This window comes from Molossus molossus, unplaced genomic scaffold, assembly GCF_014108415.1.
Source record: "Molossus molossus isolate mMolMol1 unplaced genomic scaffold, mMolMol1.p scaffold_m16_p_18, whole genome shotgun sequence".
Classification (NCBI taxonomy): domain Eukaryota; kingdom Metazoa; phylum Chordata; class Mammalia; order Chiroptera; family Molossidae; genus Molossus; species Molossus molossus.
The window spans coordinates 2,479,810-2,505,648 of NW_023425353.1; the positions used below are offsets into that span (position 1 = coordinate 2,479,810).

Sequence of the window (25,839 nt, forward strand, 5' to 3'; positions counted from 1 at the left end):
TGGTTGCCTCCCGACCAGGGCTGGGGAAGAACCTTAACTGAGGTACGTACCCTTGACCGGAATCGTACCCGAGACTTTGGTCCGTGGGCCGACACTCTAACCACTGAGCCAAACCAGCACGGCTTTTTTCATTTTAAATACGCTGAGGGGTATATGGCTGGTATTGCCGGACTATAACACATCACATTTTTGTCTTTAAGTGTTGAAATCCACCTGATATTGTGTACCCACAGAATTTATTCATCAGGTGTTATCGTCTCCATTCAGATCCCACACAGATGTTTCATAAAAATGTGTGCATTTCGTACAAGATTTCTTAGAGTGGTTGCTGAGTCCTAGGCTAGGGTTGCGGGTCAGACTTAACTCAGACTGAAACCAGAGGTCAGAACGGTCATGGGAACTTAAGACGGCCTCTGTCTTGTCTCATGTTGTCCAGGTTTAAAGGATGGCAGCCTTGGGCCTGTTGTATTTGGTCTGCCCAACATTTTATTTTATTTACTTATTTTTAAAAAATATTTTTTCTTCATTGATTTTAGAGAGAGGAAGGAAGAGGGAGAGAGAGATAGAAACAATGATGAGAGAGAACATTGACTGGCCGCCTCCTGCATGCCCCCCACTGGGGATCAGGCCCACAGCCTGGGCATGTGCCCTGACCAGGAATCGAACCGGTGACCTATTGGTGCAGGGGTAGATGCTCAACCACTGAGCCACACTGTCCAGGCAGTCTGCACAGCATTTTAAATAATTTGTATTGGTTGCCAGCATTTAAACATGAAGAGATTGCACTAAAACAGTTTCTGAAGTTGTTGTGTGAAGAAAGTGCAGCTACACTGGGCTCACATTCCCAGGGGCAGCAGGGCTGAGCCAGACAGGGCGTCCGCTTCGCTGGGCCGGGCCTGCAGGGCGGCGCTGTTACGGGCTCTGCCTCGCCTGCACTGGAATTTCAGCTCTTACCTGAGCAAAGGAGAAACGAGACCGCTGGTATGCGAGACTCAGCAGGGTGCGGGGCATGTCTTGCTGATGACTAATTTTAAGACAAGGGGGGCAGGGAATATATATATATATATGCATATAATTTTTAAAAATCTATATGTAACTTATGAAATGTGTGTGTGTATATATATATATATAAATCCTAGGATTATGTACTATATCTGGAATATAAATAAATATAATTTTATATAAATTGGTGCATATATAACTGCTAGAAATTATAAGTGTTGCATCATTTTTGCTCTTTTGACTGTCACGCATCAGTTTTCACACTGGAGGGACCCCTGGCGGCATCTTGTCCTAGCCCAGCTCTCCCCTGTGACTGTGAAGACACGGCGCCGAGGCCCAGAGTCCGATGGCTTGTTCAGGCTCGCACAGCCAGTCTGTGGTCCTGTTGGGACGAGTGCCTGCGGGTGACACGGGCAGACGGGCACTGGCGTGCGGTGGGGGGGAGGTGAGGAGGCAGCCGCCTGTGGAGGTGCCTGTGGCTCAGGGTCCCGTGGGCTGCTGTGCAGGGAGCTGCGTAGCTCGGTGGGTTCGGGGCGCACACTTCCTCTGCCTTTCCCTCTGCCTGCTTCCCGGCGGGCCGGCAGTATCGCCTCTGGCCGCCCGGACCTTCCCACCGGATGCTCTGGGTCGCTCACCTCCAGCACTGCGCTGTTGCCACTGTTCTCCCTGCAAACCTGCTCAGTTTTTGCGGTTTAATACCAGTCATATTGCCGTGGACAGAGCTGTCATACTGTATTCTGTTTTTCTCTTTTGCGATGGGTCATGCTCATTTCCAGGTCCTACTGATGGCCTTAGAAACGTTTACCAAAATCAGCATTTCTCTTCGTCCCCTGTGCTCCTGCGTCACGCGAGGTCCCGGTCACCTCCTGGCAGCGCGGGAGCCTTGGTCCTGCGCTTCTGTGTTCCAGCCTGGCCGCAGTCTCCGCTCTCGCTCGTCTCCGTTGGCGTTCGACCCTGGTTGCACTTCGGTGGCACTGGGATTCGCGACTCCCTGAGGCCAGCTCCAAGTCTGGAGAAGGAGGAACTCAGTCGGGGAGCTCACCCTCAGCGTCCCCAGGAGCTCTGTGGAGTTCCTGCGTGCCTTCTCCAGGTGACAGCCTGCGTGGCGGCTGTTTCCATGAGACACTTCCCATGGGCCGCTCGCGCTTCTGCGGCACTGTTTTCTGAAGGGAGGGGTCCTCACTCCTTCTCTGGCTTGTGCGGCCCCTCCCCCGTGCCGGGCTGCCCGCTGGCCAGGGCTTCCTGGTGCACTGCGGCCGCCCTCCTGGGCCTCGGCGCCTCGCAGGATGCCGGGCCTTTGCCCCGAGGACTGCCCCACCTGCCACCTCCTTTCTGCTCTTCAGGAACGTGACTGCCACTGCACCGTCGTCAGGGTGGTGCCGGTGTGTTCCTGGTCCCGCACCCCTGGCTGCTTCCCCCCCAGGTCAGAGCCGCTCGCGAGCCCTGGAAGATGACAGATGACGGCCGTGCCCACGCCGCAGGGTGGCGGCCAGAGGGCCAGCCCGGCGCACGTGTGGCTCCTGAGCACTGGAAACCTGCCGGCCGAGGAAGTGGACTTCCAGTTTTCATTTACGTGTAGTGAGTAGACATGTGTGATTTAATTGAAGTGTCCACTGATGACTCCTGTTTGGAAAGTGCAGACCTTGACTGCGCTCCTGAGGGCAGGGACCCAGTTCCTGCTCACTGACACCCACGGGCTCTGTGGGTCCCCGACAGCGGCTGGCCCGCCGAGCGAGTAGGTCGGAACTGTGTCGAGAAGGGCTGTCTTCCCTGTTCGCACTGTGCACTCGAGGTGGCGACCCCCCAGGAGCAGACCGCGGTCCCCATGGCTCTGAGACTCCTGCCCCATTTCACAGATGAAGGAATTATTAAGGATGAGAGAAGTTAAGTGACTCAGCCAAGTCATAATTATGCAAAATAAGATTTGATTGCATCCGTCAATTACCTTTAATTACATTGTAAACAGCAAATTTCTTCCGATATTTTTAGTTCTGGGTTTCTGAAAGGTGAACCCAGAAAGCATGTTCTGCGGCCCTTTTGTGCTGCCCGTCTCCAGAGGTTGGCTCTGTCCTTGGTCACTCACGTCCTGTCATTTCTGGAGTGGTGGGCTGGTGCCAGGTTTTCTGTTTGAACACCATTACTGAATCTGCCAGAGACGGGAGGTCACAGGAGTGACTGGAACAGCTCTTTCCTTCCCACTGTTTGGAAGGCTGACTGCGCACTCGGAGATGCTGGAGCTGGGGCACAGTGAGGCGCTCGGAGCCGAAGCCCAGCAGACCACAGGCCGCACTCGGAGATGCTGGAGCTGGGGTGGAGTGAGGCGCTCAGGGCCGAAGCCCAGCAGACCACGGGGCCGCACTTGGAGATGCTGGAGCTGGGGCGCGGTGAGGCGCTCGGAGCCGAAGCCCAGCAGACCACAGGGCCGCACTCGGAGATGCTGGAGCTGGGGCGCGGTGAGGCGCTCAGGGCCGAAGCCCAGCAGACCACAGGCCGCACTCGGAGATGCTGGAGCTGGGGCCCGGTGAGGCGCTCGGAGCCGAAGCCCAGCAGACCACAGGGCCGCACTCGGAGATGCTGGAGCTGGGGCCCGGTGAGGCGCTCGGAGCCGAAGCCCAGCAGACCACGGGGCCGCACTCGGAGATGCTGGAGCTGGGGTGCGGTGAGGCGCTCGGAGCCGAAGCCCAGCAGACCACAGGGCCGCACTCGGAGATGCTGGAGCTGGGGCGCGGTGAGGCGCTCAGGGCCGAAGCCCAGCAGACCACGGGGCCAGGAGAGGGTTGGGCATGGGTATCTGAACCTTCATGTAAAATCGTCTAGGAACTTGGAAGCTCTTTCCTTGTGCAGTTTAAGTCAGGGTGCTGTTAGGAGGGGAGGGTAATTGCATTTTTGGTGGATAGTGAATCTCAATTCTTATTTATAAGGAGTCTATTTGATTAAATGCTTATAGCTTCCTTGCTTGTTCTATTTTCTTTGCACTGTATCATGAACAATGAGGTGATTTCACTTCAAGGGAGCATTAGATATTTTTCTCCAAATTAAACCTCAGTCATTCACATCGATATCAGCTGGGATCACATCTTTGACTCCTCAGAGCTATGAACAAACTGCAGACACTCTGCCCGAGTCCACCTTGTGGGGCGCCTGATGGGGGGAGGAGCTAGAGTTATTACCCAGAAGACTTTAGGAAGAAACCAAAGAATTGTCATTAACTTTGTTAATTAGAATTAATAACTGTATTTATTCAAGAAGATAGTGTTACGCCTGAAACTAGTTTATTGGCTGTCTATCATATCTCAGTTAAATAAGTGACCGAATGAGTAGGTATATTAGGGGCCTGGTAGACTGGTCTATGGTTACTGGGAGAGACCGTCGCCTGGAGCAGACGATGACATGGACGTACCCTATGTCAGGGCGAGCGCTGTGGGCCCGTGGGACAAACGGCAGAACTCAGACCTAACGGGAGGTCGAGCATGGTCCAGGAGGCCGTGGCATGTGTGCCGGAGCCGTGCGGGACGGTGGCTTCTCCGGAAAGGGGCTGAGTAATGGGTGCAGGCGGGCTCTGTGCGGCCAGCGAGACGTGTGGCCGCTCTGCTGCTGGAGTGGAGGTGAGGGGACAGACAGACAGTGGCCGACATCGAGAGGAGCCTCTAGGACCTTGGGCATGTCAGCTCGGCTTCCTGGGCCCTGGGAAGCGAAGACTGGTGTGGCCCAGGCGGGACCTGCACAGGGAGGCGACATTCAGCCTCCACGTGGAGTCTGAGATGCATCCTGGTCAGAGACACTGCGAGGGAGGCGAGGCGGCATTGAGAGGACTCGTGAATTCACGTCGAGCGGGATCAGCTTGCCTTCTGCACGACACGTCTGAGGAGGAGGCTGAAGGGGCCCTGAGGAGGCTGTGGTGCGGGCTGGTGGGCCTGGCGGGGTTTAGGAGGGAGACAGAGCTGGTCTGTTGTTGGCTGTGGTCAGGAGGTGCCCAGGCTGCCTCCACGGCGTTGGCCTCGCCTGCCGGTGGACTGTGGTGGGGGGAGCAGGTGGAGCAGAGGGCCCAGTGATGGTGAGAGCCAGAGTTTCAGGGGAACACTGGAGAGAAGACAGTGTCAACCTCCCGAGTGCGGCCACCAGACCGGACGAGGAGCAACTGGTGCCAAGTGCCTGGCCGCGAGGTCCGGCTCGGTGCAGGGGTCGCCGAGCAGGGTGCGAACGCAGCGTGGAGTGGAGGCAGCTCTTTGTAGAAGCTGGGGACTGGGGATGGGACTGAGGCGGATTTGCTTACTTTGTTTGATAACAGAGAATAAGGTCTCACCAGACTCTTTCACTTAAACCTTATGGGCAGAGTTTAAGTTTCAGAATGTGAGATGCCTTCTAACAGCCAGGCGGAGGCTTTGTGGGAGGAGCAAGCTGCGTTGCACTGGGCAGAAGTCCAGGAGTGGAGCCCAGACGCAGCACCGGGCACGGCCCCTGGGCGCTCCTGGCACAGTCCCCACGCAGCCCCAGGAGCAGAGGCCGTAGGAGGCGTGGCTGTGATGCAGGCAGGCTCACTGGGGATGAGTGGGCCTAGCACGGTGACCGAAGCAGTCCAGTGGTCCCCTCCCCTCCCAGCAGTGCCACGACCCTGCAAAGGTTTCTGCCCTTTTTCTGGGTTCCATGTAATTCCATCCTTTCTGAGAAAGTCCTCTCACCCCTACATTTGAAAGTCTTTTTTTCTATATTGCTTTTAGAGAGAAAGGAAGGGAGAGGGAAAGAACATCAGTTGGCCGCCCACTGCGTACCCCCCACTGGGGATCGGCACCACAACCTGGGCATGTGCCCTGACCTCAAGACCAGCCGGCGGTGCAGGGCTGACGCTCAACCACTGAGCTGCACTGGCCGGGCCACACTCCTGGTTTGGAACGTGGTTCCCTCATAGAACACACTCCACACTCCACACCCACGTGGATTCCTGGTGCATTTTGTTGTCCTACGAAGTGGAAGGTGGGGAGGGAGTGTGACCTCTCTCTGTTTCACTCTGATGCGCTTTTACTGTGGGCTTCTTGGCATCTCTCACCTCAGTTTATCTTTCATTTGTGTTTAACGGGAACCATTCCATGCATCAGCTCTGTTCTGTGGCCTCTCCAAATGGTCAGATTTACAGGTACCGTGAGGGAGGAAGCGCCGCCTCCTGACGTTTGCGCGGTCTGAGGCTAAGCAGGGGAAGTTTATTTGCTTTTTCTGAGGATGTGCTAAGTGATTCTGCAGTTTGAGTGGTATGGCCTTCTAGCACTTAGGGCTGCATTTATTAAATAAATTTGTTCTCCTACTCAAGTGTTAAGTATGTATTATGAAACCTCAAAGGCAATTTCGGTGATTGCAGTGTGCAAATATTTTTTAAATTATGTGATTAAATAGGACTTGGCCTGCAAGGTCCACCAAAGTAATTTATTAATTGAGTCGCCTGATTTAATTGTGTGTTGTTTTCGTTTGTCCAGGGCAGAGCGTGTATCTCTTTCAGAGCGAGGAGCCTCCCAGGCGGGGCTCCCAGGAGCCGAGCACCTAGAAATGTCAGCCAGGAAGAGTGGGCACGTCCCTCCTCTCCCAACTCTGCTTCACGGCTGACTCCTAAGATTTTAAAAGAAAGAGAAAGAATTCCTGCTGGGTAAAATTATTTGTAATTCTTTTTTTTTTTTTATCACGACAGTATTTAAAAATGAGTCACTCTTTTCTTTTCGACCAAGCCAGTACGCAGGGTTCGGTGAGGTGTGTGCGTGCAGAGACGCCCTGACTCGGCGTAGCGACCGAGCCATGGCCAGCGCCGGCCGGCTCTGTTTCCTTGAAATGTCATTTTAAAGGTGTTGTGGTTTCGGAGCGGCAGCTGTGACTGAAAAGTATGTAAACGAAGCTGTTCTTGCTCATATCATTTTTATATTCTTATGTCAGACCAGAAGGCTGCTGTGCATCTATTTTCCATTGTGTGTGTCGAGCGCGGTCTCTCCCCTTTCGGGAGCAGATGTCCTTGGGGAGGCATGATGCTCAGGCTCAAGGAAATAACAGTTATGGGGGAAAGGTGCCAAAATGGTTTGAGTATTATATTTGGGATATTAATTTAAAAAATTAACTCTCACAAAGTGGAATTTTGGGGCCTGGCATCTGTGTTTTCAGAAGCGAAAGAATTCAGGCACACCGTGCTAAGTCACGTGAAAGGCAGTGACTTTTAGAAGCCCAGATTGCTTTCCCAAAAGGAAAATGTTTTTTGTTGCCATTAAATATAGTTTATATTGCTACTTTAGAACTTTTTTTTCCAGTGGGGCCATTTACTTAAATTCTTAGTTAATATTTCTATATAGAAACGTCTTTGTCTCCAGAGCTCGCCTTTGCAAATTCCCATTTAATATGCGGTTGTGGATAAGTATTTATTCATACCATGTGGTACCCCACACCTGATCAAGTGACGGCATGGCGTCATGTCAGCCAGCAGAATTTTTGAGTGACTTTTGAGTCGTGGTAGCGGGGGCAGGGGGGGGTGGAGAAGAGGGTAACAATGGGACACTCTCTCCTTCCCCGGGTACTTCAGCATGTGTAACCCCTCAGCCCTGCTGTGCTGGGAGCGTGGATGGAGGGATATTCCTTTTCCTAAAGAGCTGTAAAAGTGGAGCAGAAGGTACGAGCTACTAGCAATTTCCATGGTAGATATAACTTGATTACATGTGTTGGTATTTCCCTCTGAGCCCAGGCGTTCACTTTGAGGGTTGGTTCGCAATGATGTATTTCTTTCCAGCCTTTGAAAACAAATGTCACCCCAGGAATTTGCCCTCAGATTCCACTGATTTGCCTCATAAGCCAACGTACAGATGCCCAAGGGAGGGGAGTGACCTGAGGAGGGAGGTGGCCCCTCTGGCTGTTTATGCAGCTTGTCCCTCTCTGTGCTCAGGTGGGGGCTTCCTCCAGGGCATGAGCTGGCTGGCGGTCTCTGCCAATAGCCTGAAAGGGCCTCTCAGAGCACCTGGGTGATGGGCACAGCACTGGCTGTCTGGGACAGACCCTGGGCAGCCCTGCCGTGCCTGTCAGGATTCTGGGATGTCCAGGGTAGTGGCCAAGCCTGTACCCAGATAGCCTGGGGGCAGAGGCATTTCCCACCCAGTGCTCAAGTGTATCCGTCTTAACAACTCAGTAGGTGACCACGTGTACCAGCTGGTCATCGTCCCCGAGGGCCATGTCTTGTCCCCACGAGGAGACTGAGGTCTGGAGGAGGGAAGGAGCTTACCCGATGCCAGCGCCTTACTGCAGCCCAGGAGCGGAGCCACTGTCCTGCCTTCCAGGGAGATAACTGTGCCCCCTCTTAACTGAGGTGTGGGAATATGTCCTGTCTGCTTACTTCACACCAGAGTTGATTGAAAGGAATGTTTTTAAAAATAAAACTGAAGCCCTGGCCGGTTAGCTCCGTGGTTAGAGTGTCGGCCTGCGGTCCAGAGAGACCCAGGTTTGGTTCCCGCTAAGGGCACGTACCTCGGTTGCAGTTTGTCCCCAGCCCCGGTTGGGGTCGTGTGGGTGGCAGCCACTCGATGTGTCTCTCTCACATCAGTGTTTCTCTCTCTCTTCCTCCCACTCTCCCTCCCGCTCTATCTGAAGATAAATGCAAGAATGCCTTCAGGTGAGGATTAAAATGAATGAATGAATGAATAGAAATGAAACTGAAGGGACAGGACGCCCGGAGCGCTGGCGGGAGAAGGGAGGTGTGGAATCGAGCTGCAGGGCCGGTGTCCAGCCCTGAGTCAGGCCCCTGCGTCCCACATGCTTGGGCAGTGGGGACCAGTCCCTGCCTCATCCACACCTGTGCATGGCCTCCGTCCGCCGGGTCCTCCCGGGCGGGGCTGCACTGCTCCCCGGTGCCTCTCCCTCTAGAGTGGTTCGTTCTCTCACTTGAGATCTTTCCCGTTTAAGCTTTTTTCCTTCCGCTTAAAAGTCTGGGCCACACGACAGGTACAGAAGAAATCTAAGTTTGGGTTGTGGAGACACAGTGCATCTCACTTGATCCCCAGTCTGTCTTGGGGGACATCCTGCCTTGTCTTTTGTTATCAGTAAAACTTGGTCAGGGAATTTCTGGTAAAATAAATCTACCACTTTCTATTCTGAATGGAGTTTGCGCTTCCCTGTTGTGGTGAAGATAATTATTGTTTCTGTCCCTGATACAGCTACAGGTGTGACGAGGTGGTGGTTCTCCCCACCCCACTGGAGGAGCTTGTAAAGACTGTACGGCGTGGAAAGTGCCTCAGCAATTAAATAAAAGCATGGTTTGTATAAAGAGACTTGTTTCTATATGGAAAATATGAGCCTTTTTTTACATGGACCAGGTGTGGATTAGTTCACTGAACCTTTCACCCAGCCGTGTTCCCGCTTGGAAGTCTTCTGAGGCATAGTTCAGCCAAGTCAAAGAAACATGTTATTAAAGGTGAGCTAAAAGGCATTTAAAAAATAAACAAGCTGTTTAAGTTCCTAAATCAGTAACAGAACCTATGCACAGACTTGAAACGACAGAAACTGTCTGAATATCTGGGGCCCCAGGCCGATGCCCCTCTGCCTTCTTTGAACGTCCCCCCAAAGCCCCCGTGGGCCTGTCGTGGGCCCAGCAGCGGGCACGGAGCGCAGATGGCCGCCCGTGCAGCTCATGACTTCCCTTCCACTGAGGCAGGCGGGCGCCGAGCAGCGTGTGTGCTTCTCCAGCTAACACCCAGGGGAAGCAAGTGCCTTGGTTTTGTTTTGGACCCTGTTCCTAAGAAGTTTACAGTCTGTGGCACGTGTCTGCTGTCTGCCAGCCCGGCACGCGCGGGAGCAGATAGTATCGCCCTTGGGAAGGTGGCCCTGCGGTGTGGGGGCGTCGGGGCTCCTGCAGCTGCGTTCTCCCCGGTTGTAACGACACCCTGTGCCAGGCCCTTTTCTAAGCATGTTTCTGCGTTACGGCTTTTATCCCCCAGAAGCGCATTGCGCCATCATCGCCGTCCTGCTGTGGTGGGCACACGGGCCAGAGTGAAGGAGTGTGCTCGTCCCCCAGCGGCAGCCGAGCTGAGTGGGCCCAGGCACTGGAATGCGTGCTCGTGGGCGTGAACTAGCCTGAGCTGCACACTGAGGACTGAGATACGGCACTTCGCTATGTTTATTATTTATTACTTTTTCTCTATTAATTTTAGAGAGAGAGGAATGGAGAGGGAGAGAGAGATAGAAACATCAATGAGAGAGAACATCGATGGCCACCTCCTGCACGCCCCCCACTGGGGATCAGGCCCACAACCTGGGCATGTGCCCTGACCGGAAATCAAACTGGCAACCTCTTGGTGCAGGGTTGACGCTCACACTGAGTGACACCGGCTGGGCAGGTACTTAGTTTTAATTGGGACAGCCAAGGAAGCATTAAGATATTGCCCTGGCCCATTATCTCAGTGGTTAGAGCATCGGCTCACGTTCTGAAGTGTTGTGGGTTCAACTCCCAGTCAAGGGCCTATCACTGAGTTGCAGGTTCATCCCTGGCACAGGTCGGGGCATATGTGGGAGACAACCAATTGATATGTCTCACGTTAATGTTCCTCTCTACCCCTCCCTCCTTCCACTCTTTCTAAAAATCAGCTGGGAAACATATCCTTGGGTGAGGATTAACCAAAAAACAAAAGAAAGAAATATGTGCACCCTGGACATCTCAGCCTGGCCCCTCCTCCCATCCTTCCTAAGTTGGAACATTTTCTGCTCTGCTGTCTGTACGCTGGGCCCAGCCACGCTCTGGGCGTCCGTCACTGCAGCCCTCGCCCTGGGTCAGCGTGATGAGCTCAGACTTCCCTGTGACTGCAAAGGCACTTCTGCTTTTAAAGTAATTCCACAGACCAGGTGTACGGACCGGTGTGTTTTGGGTGTGGGTCGCCTTGGACTGCCCTTCCTTCCGTGGAAGGAGCTTCTTTCAGAAACGTTCTAGCCCTGGCCAGTTTGGCCCAGGGGTAAGAGCATCGCCCCCGAACCAGAGTCCTGGGTTCAATTCCAGCCAAGGGCACATGCCTCGGTTGCGGTTCGTCCCAGGCCACGGTTGGGGTTGTGTGGGTGGCAGCCAGTCCATGTCTGTCTCTCACATCCATGTTTCTCTCTTTCCTCTTCCTCCCTCTCCTTCCACCTCTGTCTGAAGATTAATGTAAAAAAATATCCTTAGGTGAGGATTAAAAAAAAAACCTTCTACACTTCTGTGAAGAGAATTGCCCCCACCCACAGCCCCACCCCTGCTGCTTCCACAACAAAAGGGAGGAGCTCAGGCACAGCTTCATCCAGGGGCCTTCTGAGTAGCTTCCCTTCCTGGAAGACCACATGCTGAGCTTGCCCAGGGGTCTGCCATATCAGGCATTCTTGTCTTAGGAACTTGAACCTGCTTACTGGGGAGGGGCAGCCTCTGCTCACAGCCCTCCTCCTTTCCTGGGCCTGGGCCATTCCGCAGAGCTGTGTTGTCCTAGGGTCTGAAGTTCCCTAGCATTGCTATTCGCATAGCATCTTCCAAGTATCAGAAGCCTTTGTAGCCAAGGAGCCCAGACGGTGGGTCCCGCCTGGTTCTGAATCATGGTGGCAATTCACTGGGAGCCAGGGAGGTGGCGAGCTTTGGGCAAGCTTAGAGAGGGGTCAGGGCTGAGCGCAGAAGGGCGCTGGGATCTGCAGGTGTCCGGGCACTCAGGAAGAGGGACATGGGAAAGGAAACTGGCCCGAAAGGTGCCAGGAAAAGTCACGTCATCATTTGACTCTTCTCTGGGAAGTTTCTACTGTCAGACCCTTGCACGCCCTGCGGCCCATGGCTCCACAGTGTGAGTTTCGGGACCCAGAAGGTCAGGATATGCTGCGTGCTGGGACACTGGTTCTGAGGACGGACTGTCGGGGGTCTGTGCTGACTCTGGACGGCTTCATTCTCCACCGTCTCCTCCCTGGGCCAGGCGCCCACAGCACATGGAGCCACGGGGGCCTCTGCTGCGTGGATCCAGAGTGTGACCATCACACACACGTGGGATGGGAGGGGCTGGAGTGCGCACAGGAAGGGTCTTATTCGCCTTCCACGCTGGCCAGGGTAGTTCTTTCCACCGCGTGTGGCCACTGTTCCGTGCTGGGAGACAGGTGAAGGTCTTCAGAGGGTTTACATTCTGACATCTTGTCCCACATTGATCTGCACACAGTCAAATTAATATGACTGGTCTCATCTGCTGTCTGAACTTTACCAGAAAAAAAACAACAAAACTGGTTTAGCTTCAGATCGGGGCTGCCCGGAGCCAGATGTGGCCCTGGGAAGACTGTCCCTGCGCACTGTCCTCTGGCCCAGCTGCGCCGACCTGGGCCTGGTAGGCAGCCCTGCGCCTGTCGGCCCGCTGGCTGCCGTTGCTCTGTGCCCAGGATCACAGCTGCTGTCCAGACCAGAAGCCTCTGTCGGGCAGAAACACCCAGAGCGGAGACAGATCAGCCCCCCGAGAATCTAGGCCAGGTCGTCTTACACAGGAATGGAGAGGGACGTGGGGAGGGGACAGCCATTGTCAGCCAGAAAGCAGGAGTATATCAGATGCTTGTGTCCTGCTCTCTGACCCCGGCTCCTGTCCCCTCGTCCCTGTTGTCCGCCCCCCGCCCCCGCAAGTCTTGATTCCCGCTGAGTGCCCGCCTGAGACAGAACCCACCTAGAGCAGGATGGTGAGAGGGAGGAAGAGAGAGAGAGAGAATCATCGACGTGAGAGAGACACATCGACTAGTTGCCACCCACACAACCCCAACGGGGCCGGGGACAAACTGCAACCGAGGTACGTGCTCTTAGCACAGCAGTTCTCAACCTGTGGTTCACAACCCCTTTGGGGGTCAAACGACTCTTTCACAGGGGTTGCCTAAGACATAACAGTAGCAAAATTACACTTATGAAGTAGCAACGAAAATAATTTTATGGTTGGGAGTCACCACAACATGAGGAACTATTAAAGGGTCGCAGCATTAGGAAGGTTGAGAACCACTGCTTTAGCGGGAACCGAACCCACGTCTCTCTGGATGCTCTAACCGCTAAGCAAAACCGGCCAGGGCAGGAGATTCTTTATAAAGTGCAGAGTTTGCTCTGGCCATTTTGCTCAGTAGTTAGAGCATCGGCCTGTGGTTCAGAGAGACCCAGGTTTGGTTCCCGCTAAGGGCATGTACCTCGGTTGCAGTTTGTCCCTGGCCCTGGTTGGTTGTGTGGGTGGCAGCCACTCGATGTGTCCCTTTCACGTCAAGGTTTCTCTCTCTCTCTTCCTCTCTCTCCCCTCCCACTCTATCTGAACAAAAAATGAAAAAAATGTCCTCGAGTGAGGATTAAAAAAATAATAACGAAGTGCAGAGTTCCTGGTCTGCGGGAGCAGGCCACTCTTGGGGCACAGCAGAGGTTTTGATTGCCCATCGTCCAGCAGCCCCTGACACCAAGGTGGTTGCTCAGGGAATGTTCTTGGAATGAGCCAGGGAAGGACGATCCCTGTCAACAAGCTGACTTTCAAGGAGGGTGATTAAAAATGAGTGCAGTTGTTTCAAATAGTAAGTGGGGGAAACAGCCCACAATTTAGAGCAAAAAAGGTAAAAGTTTAACTGGAATAATTTTTGGATTTTTTTCTGATGTCCACATCTAGTTTCTGGCTGTAACAGAAAACACAAAACGGTTGAGATCAGGGTGTCCAAGGGGGTCTTGTCTTGAGCCTAAACAGATAAGTCCATGCGGCTACATCTCATCCCAGGAAGATCCTCCGAGGGTTTCCACAACAGCCCCACTTGGAATAGGAACAGCAACAACAGTCGTTGAAGTGGAGGGAAAAAAATTAAGATACCAGTTTATGTGTAAAAATCAACTTCTATATTCCCGGTGCATTGTGTGAATTGGCTGCGCAGGACGCAGAGCGAGCCCTTTGGTCCCGTGGCCTGGTGCGGGCCGGCCGGTGGGCGGGCCTCGTGCAGTCTGAGGACATCCAGAAGGCGTAGGACACGGCTCCGTTCTCCTTTGCTTCTGAGCAGCTGCAGAGTTTTGCCCTCGGCGATGCTTTCTCCGCGCATGTTCTGCTGTGAAGTTACTTCTGTCAGAGTGCTTTGAAAGAAAGCCTTGCTCTACACATTTATTTGTTATTTAAGTTGCAAACTTGTGAAGTCAACAGTGTGTTCATAAAAATATTTTTAAAATGTTAAGTATGTCAGTAGATGGCGGGAGGGGCAGCTTTTCTTGTTCGCACGACAATTTCGGACGCATCCCACGTCAGTTCCTGGAAAGAGTTTTGCAGTATTACGAGTGTGGAATTGACGATGGATGGATGGATAGGGGCAGATGACAGGACAGATACATTGTTATTCCAATAGTGGTGAAGCTTATCTGATGAGAGATTTTAACTTTTTTTATTGCTTGTAGCAGGTTCTCAGGTCGTGGTTTCCCTGTTGTATTTTATCAGCATGTCTGATTTGCTGATATTTAAATTAAGTGGCAGTGCTTTTGGGTAGGTTGGTGAGTTTTTTGCCTGTGTGTTTGGTTGGCATTTATTAGAACTCTTTATTACACCGCCATTGAAATTTATATTTATTTCCTACTAAAAGCAAATTCTATTTTGCGATCACTGTGGCAAGAGATGTTTGAGATGTCTAACTGCGTCTAAGGGATGATATTCTGTCACTGAAGGCTTCTGATGAGAATTGCTCTGCAGCTCCTTCTTTTCCCCATTGATAAAGTGCTTCAGAATAATTCGACGTCCTTTGCACAGCTCCAGTCTCTCTCTCTCTCTCTCTCTCTCTCTCTCTCTCTCTCTCTCTCTCTCTCTCTCTCTGTGTGTGTGTATGTGTGCGCGCACGCGCGCATGTGTGTCTGTCTCTGTCTCTGTTTGTCTGTCTCTCTGGGCTCAAACAAGAGCAGAGCGCAAACACAGGGTCCTTGGGCAATGGCTTCTTCTCCCACTGTGCACGGATTTCCAGTTTTCCTTGGAACCTACCGTCCCCGAAGAGAAAACAGGAAGCGTACAGTCCTAACCTCGTTGAAATCTCTGCCGATTTAGCCACACATCTGAGGCAACTCCTTCCAATAATGAAGCCATTGTGAGCATCATCTCTGATCAGCTCTTGAAATGTTTTAGTAAGTCTATCTTACAACATTATACGAAGATAATCAGCAGACTTAGAAGGTCCCCATCTGGACTAAAGAGTTCTTTTACTGAAAGATGTTTTGCCTTTTTGAGATAGCTCTCGCGTTTCATCATCTGTTCCGCTGAGATGAAGTGCATATGAAAAGTCAGTGACTCTGAATCCATCTGTTGTTATTATTTTCCACTGATAATTGGCTTGAACAATGAAATGTCTGTGTCTGCAGCCTTTGAAACTGTACACCCTGTTTATTTTCTGGAGGTCTCACTGCAACTACCCCCTCTTCGCGCTGGAGCTGACAGTGAGTGGTGTTTGTGTGAGGGTAGCATCTTTAACTCTGCACAGCATCTGAAGCTTGCACAGGGCTAGTGTGTCAATCCGTGACTGCTCCAGCGTCCCCCACCCCTGCAGCAAAGCGCTTAGCTGGACCACCAGGCACGGATCCCTTACCTGGATTGTCTTTATTTCACTGTCCTCATTAAAATATTAATTTAGAGTACAGTATCTAATACCTATGGAATTAGATACCACATATAATTGTGTAATATATTCGGTTGCATCCAGGTTTGCGCAATCCGGAGCATTAATATTGGATTCCACTAACAGCACTTCCATTAGCTTGCTCACCCAGTAAGAGATGTAGATGAGCTGGGAGCTAACTACCTGCCAGACCTGCCAAAATAGTCATTAGAAGCTCCATGGGGATGGACAGAGGCTTTTCGAAGTGATATACTGATTAAATTTGGTTCTGTGGTTTATTTGCATCAAGGTTAGATCACTACCATCTATAGAAGTAGGTTATCGAACACCTCCTTTGGAAGGTCGTTTAAGACAAATGGTGAACAACAGAATAGGTATCCTGCGTTTCATCCTTTGAGACTTTAAGAATCTTTTAATTTTGTTTCTCTTGTCTTCATGTTATATCATGACATACGTTTGAAATGGGCTTTTTGTTTGTTTGCAATTTTTTAGACTTTTCAGTAATATTCTTATGCTTTTGTGGCAGATTGATACAGCCACAAAACAGTGCTGTATAAACAGTAAAATTGCTTTGAACTAGAAACCACCTATTTCCCGTGGCTAACAGAACTGGGGTACGTTCTCTGAGGCTCTGGAGGGTCCGACCCTGTTCTAGTCCAGGTGACACCGGACACATCCTGTGGTACCACGGTGCTGGGCGTGCCCCCAAAGAACTAGGTGCATCAGACATTACTAGCTGAGCATAACCTTATTTACGTTTCAATCAAAATCATTCAAACTGCCAAAAATTAATGGAATTGTTAGGCCACTAGGACCCACGCGGAGCCGGGCTCCAGCAGAGTCAGGCTGAGTGTGCGGCGGCAGAGAGTTCCCAGCGCCTGCTCCCCCCTCAGTCCCTTGCTTCTGAGGACAGATTATGTTGAGGTACGGCATACTTTCTGCCGAAATGGAGAAAATTGTTGACTGTAATTATGTTATTTAATTGAAATTATAAGTGGTTAGACCACTCAGTTGAAAGCATCCTTTCTAATACATGGGCAATGTTTTTAGATGAGTGGTCACGGACTGATGGCATTTGAAAGGCAGGCATTCGGGATGTATTTTTGAACAATTCAAATTATTTTCCTTAAATCATTAGTGAACTAAGGAGTGTAAAGTGGCATTTTTTGGTTTATTCTCTTTAACTAGATAAGCGTGAATATTATATGTGTGAGTATATACACAGGTACATGCATGTACATAAATGTTTCTGTATTTTATATGTGTATATTTTACACATATATAAAATAGACCTTTTTATAGACTCACAAGGATCAGTTTATAATGTGTCAAAGCAGAGAAACAGGACGACTACGTTTGCCTTCAATTGTGGCTGAAAAACGTGGCCCTTCCACCTCCCAGTGATGGTGGCTGGGCCCCCATGAGCGCCCTGGTGCTGGCCTGGTCTGCGGGTCTTGGTGGAGTAGCTGCACATCTAACAGCAGCCCTGCTGCCCCTCCCCTCCCTTCCCCTCCCCAGGAGTCAGTGCTTAACTGCTAATGAATGCAATCCATTTTAATTGTTATTATAGCTACATAACGTTTAGCTGTCTCTGGTTCAGTCCCAGCCCCTGCTCTGCGGAGTCCCGGGTGGGAGAGGACAGGTAGAAGGCGCAGGGGCGTCTATCCAGCCAGTGATTCATTTGCTGAGTGTTTGTGTTTATGCAAAGGGGCCTCTTCCTGCACAGTGAATCTAGGGTAGGCTTTTGTTGTGTTTAGCCCACATACCTCCAGTCCTGCCTCCCTCTGCCGCCAGCCCTAGCCCAGCGCCCGAGGCTTCCCAGTGCCCGAGTTCCTTCCTCCAACTCTCAACTTTCTCTCCTGTGAACACTGCCTCTGGGGCCCCAAGCTTCCCTGCCTCACCATGAGCTGGTAAGTGTGTGGGAAGCCAAGGCTACTTTTGTTTCGTTTTACACATGTTAAGAGGCTACTTTGCCGCTCTTCTGGGTGCCTCCTGACAGCGTCCGGTTCCTGGGCTGTTGTCACTTGCTGGCCCTTGAAATGGACAAGTACAGGTGCCCTTAGGAAATGCGGCTGAGCTGTGGCTGGCGGGAGGGGCACCAAGGAACTTGGAGGCTGGAGCAGGGGCAGCTTTATTATTCTTTGTCCTAACAAATCCTGTTTTGTGACTGTCGTGGAGATAATGCTGCCATTGTTTCTAACAGGCTTCAAACAGTGTGGAGAGAAGCGGGGCTGTCCACGGGTCCTCGGCAGGGTGTGCCCCAGGAGGCTTCCTCCAGTGCAGAGGAAGGGGCTTTTCACTGGTGTGACCAGCACTGAGACTTTGGCCCTGATGCTCAGAGAGGCGGTCTGCAGGGAAGGAAATCTGATCCTGCTGGGGAGGCTGACAGGCAGCCCCTTGGCCCCGCGGTGGAGACATCCATCCAGGCTTAGCCGCACAATGGCCTCCCCTTTAACTGTTGGCTCTAGGAATTTGAATCTTGAGCTGTTTGTTTTACTAGATTTTGCTATTTTTTTTTCCTGTGCTTTCTTTAGAAATTACCATATTCAGGGGCTAATGCAGTGTTTTTAAAACTGAATTAAAAAGAAAAGACTCAGAAATGGATGCACTGTGCACTTGGACTGTGCTGGTGGCCAGGGCGGAATGCTGCTTCCGTTTGGAGCGTCACAGTTTCCACGTGAATCACCGGTTAGGAAGACAAGCCATGCGAGGGAGCATGTCCTCTGCGAGGATGTTTCGGGGACTGGGAATTGTGTCCCTGGTCTAGGAGTTTTATTACAGTCACTGTGGCCTCGGTTTGAGTCACTCCTTTCAACAGAAGAGTGTGCTGTTCCCCCGCAGCTGGGAACTGTAAGATTTAAATAAAATTGTATCAACCTTATTAAAATATGTGAGGACTTGGGTCTTCTCGGGTACAAATCACTTTAAAGACTTAGAAACATTTATTAACAGTGAGGCTGCTGAAGGTTTTTAATAATAAAATTACAAATACCCTATCTAATTGTAAGTATATGACTTTTACACTGGGTTTTCAAGGGGAAAAATACTTTTTTATGAGGAGAAGTAACTCAGTCAGAGCACCTTCTGTGATTAGCCCTATTGTATTCTTAAATTTTGATTGATAGAGATAATAGTTTTCACTTAAAAATACAGACAGGTACTTTAACTTTCCATGACAATAGCTATTTGCATTTCTTCTATCTTTTTGTTTAATGTGTGGGGGTTGGGATGGATTTGATTATTAACTCTTATTGCACACTGAAGGTAAATTTAAAACAAAGGCTTTGTTCGCGCTTCAAAGAGAAAACAGCAAATATTGTTTTTAGGTTTCAACATTTAAAGGCTGTTAAAGGATACTATAAAATATTTTCACATGGCCGTGCTCAGGGTTTTACATTCTGTACGGAAAGAGAGTGCTTTTTCTGAATGAAGTGTGGGCCAGTGTGGACTTGCTGGGGCTGCCAGCCCAGAGATCACCGGGAGCCTCCTCCAGGACTGCCCACACCACGTGGCTTACGTGTGGGGCTTGAGGGTTTCCTTGCCAGTGGACCCCGAAGCTAGGTCCTGCGGTTTGGCGAGGGTCCCCGAGGGTGAGGAGGAAGGAAGTCTTGTTCTGCGGCGGTGGGAGGGGATGTGGGGAAGGTGGATGCAGAGTGCTAGCTTCCCTGGACAGTGAGAAACCGCGACGCGTCCTCACTGCAGACCATCCAGCCAGGCTCGGTCCACAGTGGCCTCTGGTCCCCGCGCCGGAACCACACGGCTGCCTTGTCCCTTCTTTACTTTCCCGTCTCCTCCCTTCCTTCCTTCTTCTCCTTTCCCCCTGTTTTGTTCTCTCTGTTTCGTCTCCTTTTTCTTTTCTTCCTTCTTTTCTCTTTCCTTCTCTTTCTTTTCCCTTTTTTTTTTGTTTTTGTTTTTGTTTGTAAACCTGACTCAAAATGTGGCCAATTTTTAAGTCAATAGAAGAGGAGGAAACACACGCTGGGGTTGATTTCTGAGCGGATTGTCTCGTGAGTGCAGAAAATGAGGTTACGCTTGTATCAGATTTTTAGCTAGCCGATTTGTGTTGGTGTGCTCCTGCTTGTCCAGGAGATCTTCGATGAGACAGTAAAGCCCACGAGCCAAGACTCACTGAAGAGAATTTCCAGTTGCTTGGAAATTGGCCCATGTAGATCTGTTTCTCTAACGAAGGATATGGCATTTGATTGGAGTGTTTGGAAGTACGGGAAGTTTGAACCATGTTTCTGGACGTCAGGAGAAGGGTCCTCCGGCCAAGCAGGAACTGCTAAGCTGCTGCCTCATCCTGGGCCAGGAGCAGCCGTCACCTCCCTGCATCCCCAGTGACAGGACACACAGTAGCTTCTCAGCCAACATTTGTTGGGCTGAAGTTCGAGACGGCATATGTTGGCCATCCTTTAGTCACTTTTGTGCAGTCGTTAAAATGAAATATAATTCAGAAACCCTGATGCAAATCATTCCCTCGAACTGCCATGAGAGAAGGGGGCTGTTTTCTGTGGGAAAATAGAGGATATATTGTTCTTTGCCATCTTGTGAGATGAAATCACACCTCCACATTTACTTGCAACTTGGTTCCAGGTAAGCCACACCAGTTAGCACGGTGTACCATTCACCACACGGATTAAGTGGGGGCCGCTGTACCCATGGGAAGGTGACAGGGACGCACCGTGTAACCTGTCAGGGGTGTAGAGGCCAGCTCTCAGGAGGGGAGGGACTGGCGCTCTCCTGACCTGGGGCACAGCTCCGTGGGTGTCTGCCCCAGGGTCATGTGGCCATGGAACAGCAGGGGAGAGGCCGCACAGGTGACTCGAGTGCCCAGGATCCAAGTGTGGAGAATGATGTGAAGGAAAGAAGTGATTCTATTAACCGTATCCCTGGCTCGCTTTCTTAGTCTAAAACCAACAGGAAACTTAAGAAAAAGGAAAAAAAAAAAAACGCAATTCATATGCTGACTGCATTTTTTTTAGAAGACAAGTGGGCTGGAAAAGAATATTTTTCTTTTATCTTTTTTTTTAACCTGAAAGCTTCACATAATCATATAATTTGAGTTTTAGCGATCACGCTGCCCGTAAGCATTTAGGTAAATGACTGAAAGATTTGATAAGCAAACTGATTGTTTAAAAAATAGCAAGTATAGTTTGGAAACAAGTTTTATACTTTGGAAAAAATGAAATGCAGATTTTCTTCTGGTGGTTGATTTCTTATTCTTCTAGGCCCCATAACTGTGCCCTCTTGTCTGCTATATTGACACATTGCACTTAATTCAGCATGATGTCAATCAGCTGTTGAACTATTAATCTAGTCTCAGCAAAGCCAGAGAAGTATCTTTCAGATGACGTTGCTAACATGTACTAAAAGCTGAAGTCCACAGAAACGCATCACTTTCTGGGCAGGTCCGAGAAGGCGCTAAGATGTGCGGAACTTCCCCAGGAGGGAGAGGTGGCCTGCGGCAGTTTCCACGTGGACATGTAACCGACTTTGTATTGCTTTGGTATTGATAAATCGGGGGATCTGATGTGCAGGCGCCAGCCTCCACCCCACGTCACCGAGCCAAGGCTGCGGGAGCCACAGCGGCTCAGCGGCACCGCCCTGCCGGCCGCACAGGGCGCGCGAGAACTTTGTTCCAAGCAGGCATTTCCAGCAGCTTTTAAAAATTAAATTGTAATAAGGCCAATTGTTTGCCAGGCCTATGTGACAGCAGTCTCATCTGCACCGCAGAGTCTGCATTTACAGATCTGAGCGCCCACCACGCAGAGAAGCTCGATCCCGTCGATAAGCAGGAGGGCCGGCGGGGGAGCTCCGGCAGAGGCAGTGCCCGCGGAAGGGGCGGAAGGGTGGGGACGTGGAGGTCTGTGCGCTGTGCAGGGCTTGCCCGGCTCACCTCCCCTGAGCCTGGGATGGGGGGTGGAGATGGGGTTTGTGAGGTGGGAGATCATCCCTGCACCTCCTAGCTACTGAGCTCTTCTGATTTGTGTGGCCGGGCTGCTCTGCGGACGCGCTCGCTGCCGGGAGGGCCCTTGGGCCCCTGCTCGGCATCCTCCTCACATTTGCCCTCTGGTGGATCCCCACCACTGGAGAGGCCTGTCCTGGGGACTCACACATCAACAGGAAAGTGCAGACTGCCATTTTCTGTTTGAATTGTTTTGTGTAAAAACAAAAGGTTCGGACAGGTTGCAAAATAGTAATTTTAAGTCTCAGAGCTAGGGTTTTCCCCCACCCAAATGGTGAACATTTATGGTGAAAACCTCCAATTTCCTCTTAGAGTAAACATGAAAATTATGATTTCACCCAGAGCCTGTATTTCTTTCCAATCTTCATGGCAAGAATCTGCATACACTTGCTTGTGGGAATGTCATAAGTTGGCCTTGGATCAATCCCTCAAAGAGAGCACACAGCAAAGCCCCACTCTCAGAATTTTAGCCCCCGTGGAGTAGGATTTAACTCTTGTCAGTGAGGTTTGCCTTGCACCGTAAGGGCCCGCAGCAGAGGGATGAGCAGGAATACAGTCTGTATGAAATTTAAACCATGTTATTACATGTTGTTCTGAAGAGTGAGTAGTAGGATATTAACATTTCAGTAAAATGATATAATTTCACCATCTTAAAAAAATCATAAGAGCATTTGGTTAATGGATGTGGAATGAATCCTGTACCCTGTTGCTAACTTGATCTAAATTAGTAAAGAAATGTTGTTCTTTGCCCTGGTGCCTCATGTTGGCCCAGTTCCATGGGCAGAGAGGGGCAGCCTGTGCCGTCCTCAGAGGGTGGTGTGCTGTTCTGCCCGCGTAAGGGCGTGGACCGAGGAGTGACGTGCGAGGAAGTGTCATCCTTCCTTTATCCTGGCAACTCGATTTCAATTGTGTGGTTCATCTGACACGAACCATTTTAATTTGACTTAGTTCATCTAATCTGGTAGATGTGCTAAATGGAAAACATTCTAAGAACAGCTTTCAGTAGCTGATCAGCCCTTCCCTCCCCGACTGAACACCGCGACACTCTCATTCATTCCGAAAGGCCCAGGGTGGCCACCGCCTCTTGTCTGCAATAACCACCTCCTCCGAAAAGGGAGAAGAGGAAGCCCCTGCTCTAATGAAATCAGAGGGTGATGTTCACCAAACAGACCACTCAAATAGCAGTCTGGTTTCCAAAAACAAAGACCTATGACTCATGTATTATTCCACATGAAAATAAATTGATAGACGGCAAGACAAGAAAAAGTTCATACGCAGAATTTGAACTGTTTCACCTCCACTTTTTCCATCAGGGTTGTTTTGTTGTCTTGAAGAGGCGTACGGTCCAGAAAAGTGGAGGTCTTTGGGCTTGTTTTTATTAACTCTGAAAGTCACTTGCCATCAAATATAATCTAGTCCTTTCGTTCTGCTTTCTTTTCCTCTCCCAGGAAAAAGAGGTGGTTCCCACTTTCTCTTGACATTCAGATTGTGATGTTCTCTTTTGTTTCCAGGGTGAGAAGTGACCTTCTGAGGTGACTGTGACTGAAGATCGTTTAGCAGAAGCCAGAACAGGTAAACACAGATACTGTCAGCGGGGCAGGTGCGGGGCGGCACCTGGGTTCAGGTGTCTTCTGGTCTCGTGCTTCCCAGAGTGTGTGTGTGTTTGTGTAAGTGGGTATGTGGCGCATTTTGGAAGGTCTTTAAAGAAAAGATTGCCCTTAAGAAATGGTCCATAGAGTCACATTTCCCCCCAAATATCAAACATTTCCCCTCTGTTGACGCTGAACTTTCGGGGGGTATGTTGAATGGTAGGTTGGAAGTTAGACAGGCAGTCACAGTACAAAAGTGGTGATTTCGTAGAAAGAATATGCCGGAACGAGTGACGCAAGTGTGTGTTCCGAGCTGAAGCCGTGTCATCCGACTGATGTTCATGGAGCAGTTTCAGAATCACTTCTTTCAGAAATTAGTCACCTGGCGCCACAGCAACATGCCACATGGATGCCACTGCCGAACGGTGTGGGGCTGCCCTGTGATGTCAGTGCCTTGTCCCTTAACCTTGTGTAAAAATCAGACAAGTGCTTGATTTTAAAATTAGAAGTTTTCTGAGAGACTAATGTTGCTTGATTAATCAAAGCTAAATGAATTTTCTCATTCACATTTGGGAGGTTGGACAAGGAGCACTCCGGTGAAATGGCTTGTGCGTGCGCATTTTCTATCCCTAAAGTGTGCATTTCATCTCCTACCAGTGGGTCTCGCGTCATTTTAACATCTTAGGTTCCTCAGGTAGTGTCTTCCCTGTGTTTCTGAACCTGGGCCAGAGCTGTGTGCCCTCGGCAGCACGGACGCGGTCTGTCCTCAGCAGGTTGCCCCGGCTGGCCGCCCCGAGCCTGTGCCCCGCTCTCGCTGCTCCGGGTCCCTGGGTCTGTGAGGTACAGGCTCCTGGCTCCCCTTGAGCAGTTTTCTCGTGGAACCTTTGAAAGGCGAAGACTCTTATGTCACTTTGTCTTCACCTCACCCAGATTTGGGGGTTCTAGAACATATCACAAGGGTAATGATTTGTTTCCTTACTTGCGTTTCGGCACATTTGATCCGGGCCAAAAAGTCAGCTTGCCGCCTCTCACCATCTTTGTAGTTTGAATTAACCCGTTGGTCCTTCGAGGACGGTCTCTTTTGGATGGTCCAGCCTGGAAAGGGGGGATCCCAGCCAGCGGTTTGGGCTGTCAGCTCAGAGCATGGCTTCTGCAGAGCATTCCCTGTGCTGAGACTCAGTCTTCTCTTGGTAAGAAGGAAAAGCTTCGTCTTTTCTCGGAACCCTCGGTTTGTCTGGAAGGGCGCACAGTGATGTTCCTGTGTTGCGGGCCGTGCTCCTCTGCTCAGCTCCTCAGAGTGTGTCCTCGTCTCTGGAACCGGTGCGGTCTCAGCCCAGGGTTCTCCTGCAAACCGTGCTGCGTGCTTAACCCAGCGTGCTGTTAGCAAAGTTTTCTGATGAAGCTACAAATTATGATCAAGCAAAGCTGAAGATCAGCTGGAGAGAGAGTTGTATCTGTTCAAGCAGGACGTCCTCAGGAGGCTCTCACTGTTTGCTCTGGAGTCTCCGGTGAGCATGAATGATTTTCTTCCGACTCGATGTTTTTACAACGTCCACACTTATACCCATGGTCAGAAAATGGACGTAATCAAATTTGTGCAATGTGATTTTGCCAAATTTTGTAATATTGCTCAAAGTTACAAATATCATGAGTCGGGTGAGTTTGATTAAAACAAAAGTTTCTAAAATTTGTCATTAGTGTGGACTAAGAGAGAAAAAAATACTTTCTTTTAAAATATATTATTTTTCAGTTATAATTGACATTCAATGTTATATTACCAAAACATGATTTCTTCATAATTACTGTCAAGAACATAGTTGCATTATGTAATATCCTGAACATAAGGAACCCCTTTTTATTTATTTATTTAAAATTTACCCTTATTGTTAAAAGTGTTACAGATGTCCCTCCCCTTTTCATTCATTGCTTCCTCCCCTTGTCTGTGTCCGTGGGCTGTGTGTATGTGTGTGCGAGCTCTTTGGTTGGCCCCACCCCCCAATCTGAGGGTTCATTTGGTTCTCTGCTTCCACGTCTCAGGATCTATTTGTTGCTCAAGGAACCCTTTTTAAATTCCAGGTACATTTTTCTTCTGATGCCTCCTCTTGTGACACAAAGAAGCTAAATAACAACATCACAACATTTTTATGTTGACTTGACTGCTAGGAAGCTCAGAGTAAGAGTTTGTACTCAATCTTGGTAGGTTTTTCAACTTCAATTTTTTTGTTGTTGTTACAACTTTTTGTTGTTGATGTATTTTAAAATAAACTTGATTTTTTTTCCCAACCCCCAGTTAACATTTTATTATTTAATTCTTTTTGTTTTCTGCTACAATATCAATTCCATCTGTGTTTTGACTCTAATTTAAAAATTTTTTTAGAAATAAGTTAAGGTATTTGGATTCAAATAAGTAATAAATAACATGAAATTTTTTTACCTTGTAACAAGCTCAATGATCCTTTAAAACTAATCCTCATGCCCTGGCCGGTTTGACTCAGTGGTTAGAGCATCCGCCTGCAGTCCAAAGAGAGCCAAGTTCGGTTCCCACTAAGGGCATGTGCTTTGGTTGCAGTTTGTCCCCGGCCCTGGTTGGGTCGTGCGGGTGGCAACCACTCGATGTGTCCCTTTCACGTCAATGTTTCCCTCTCTCTTCCTCCCACTCTATCTGAACAAAAAATGGAAAAATGCCCTCGGGTGAGGATGAAAAAACAA

General features: G+C 50.1%; 1 long non-coding RNA gene across 7 annotated transcripts in view; it reads left to right on the forward strand.

The window, feature by feature from the left end:
• LOC118633076 overlaps positions 1-25,321 on the forward strand; it is a 269,140-nt gene extending 243,819 nt beyond the window's left edge. For 6 of the 7 annotated variants that reach the window (XR_004960143.1, XR_004960144.1, XR_004960142.1 and 3 more), the window contains 4 exons: positions 23,053-23,113; positions 24,174-24,320; positions 24,419-24,638; positions 25,207-25,321. This is a non-coding gene — a long non-coding RNA (uncharacterized LOC118633076). The other variant, XR_004960140.1, reaches the window with a different exon arrangement.
• Positions 25,322-25,839: the final 518 nt, after the last annotated feature.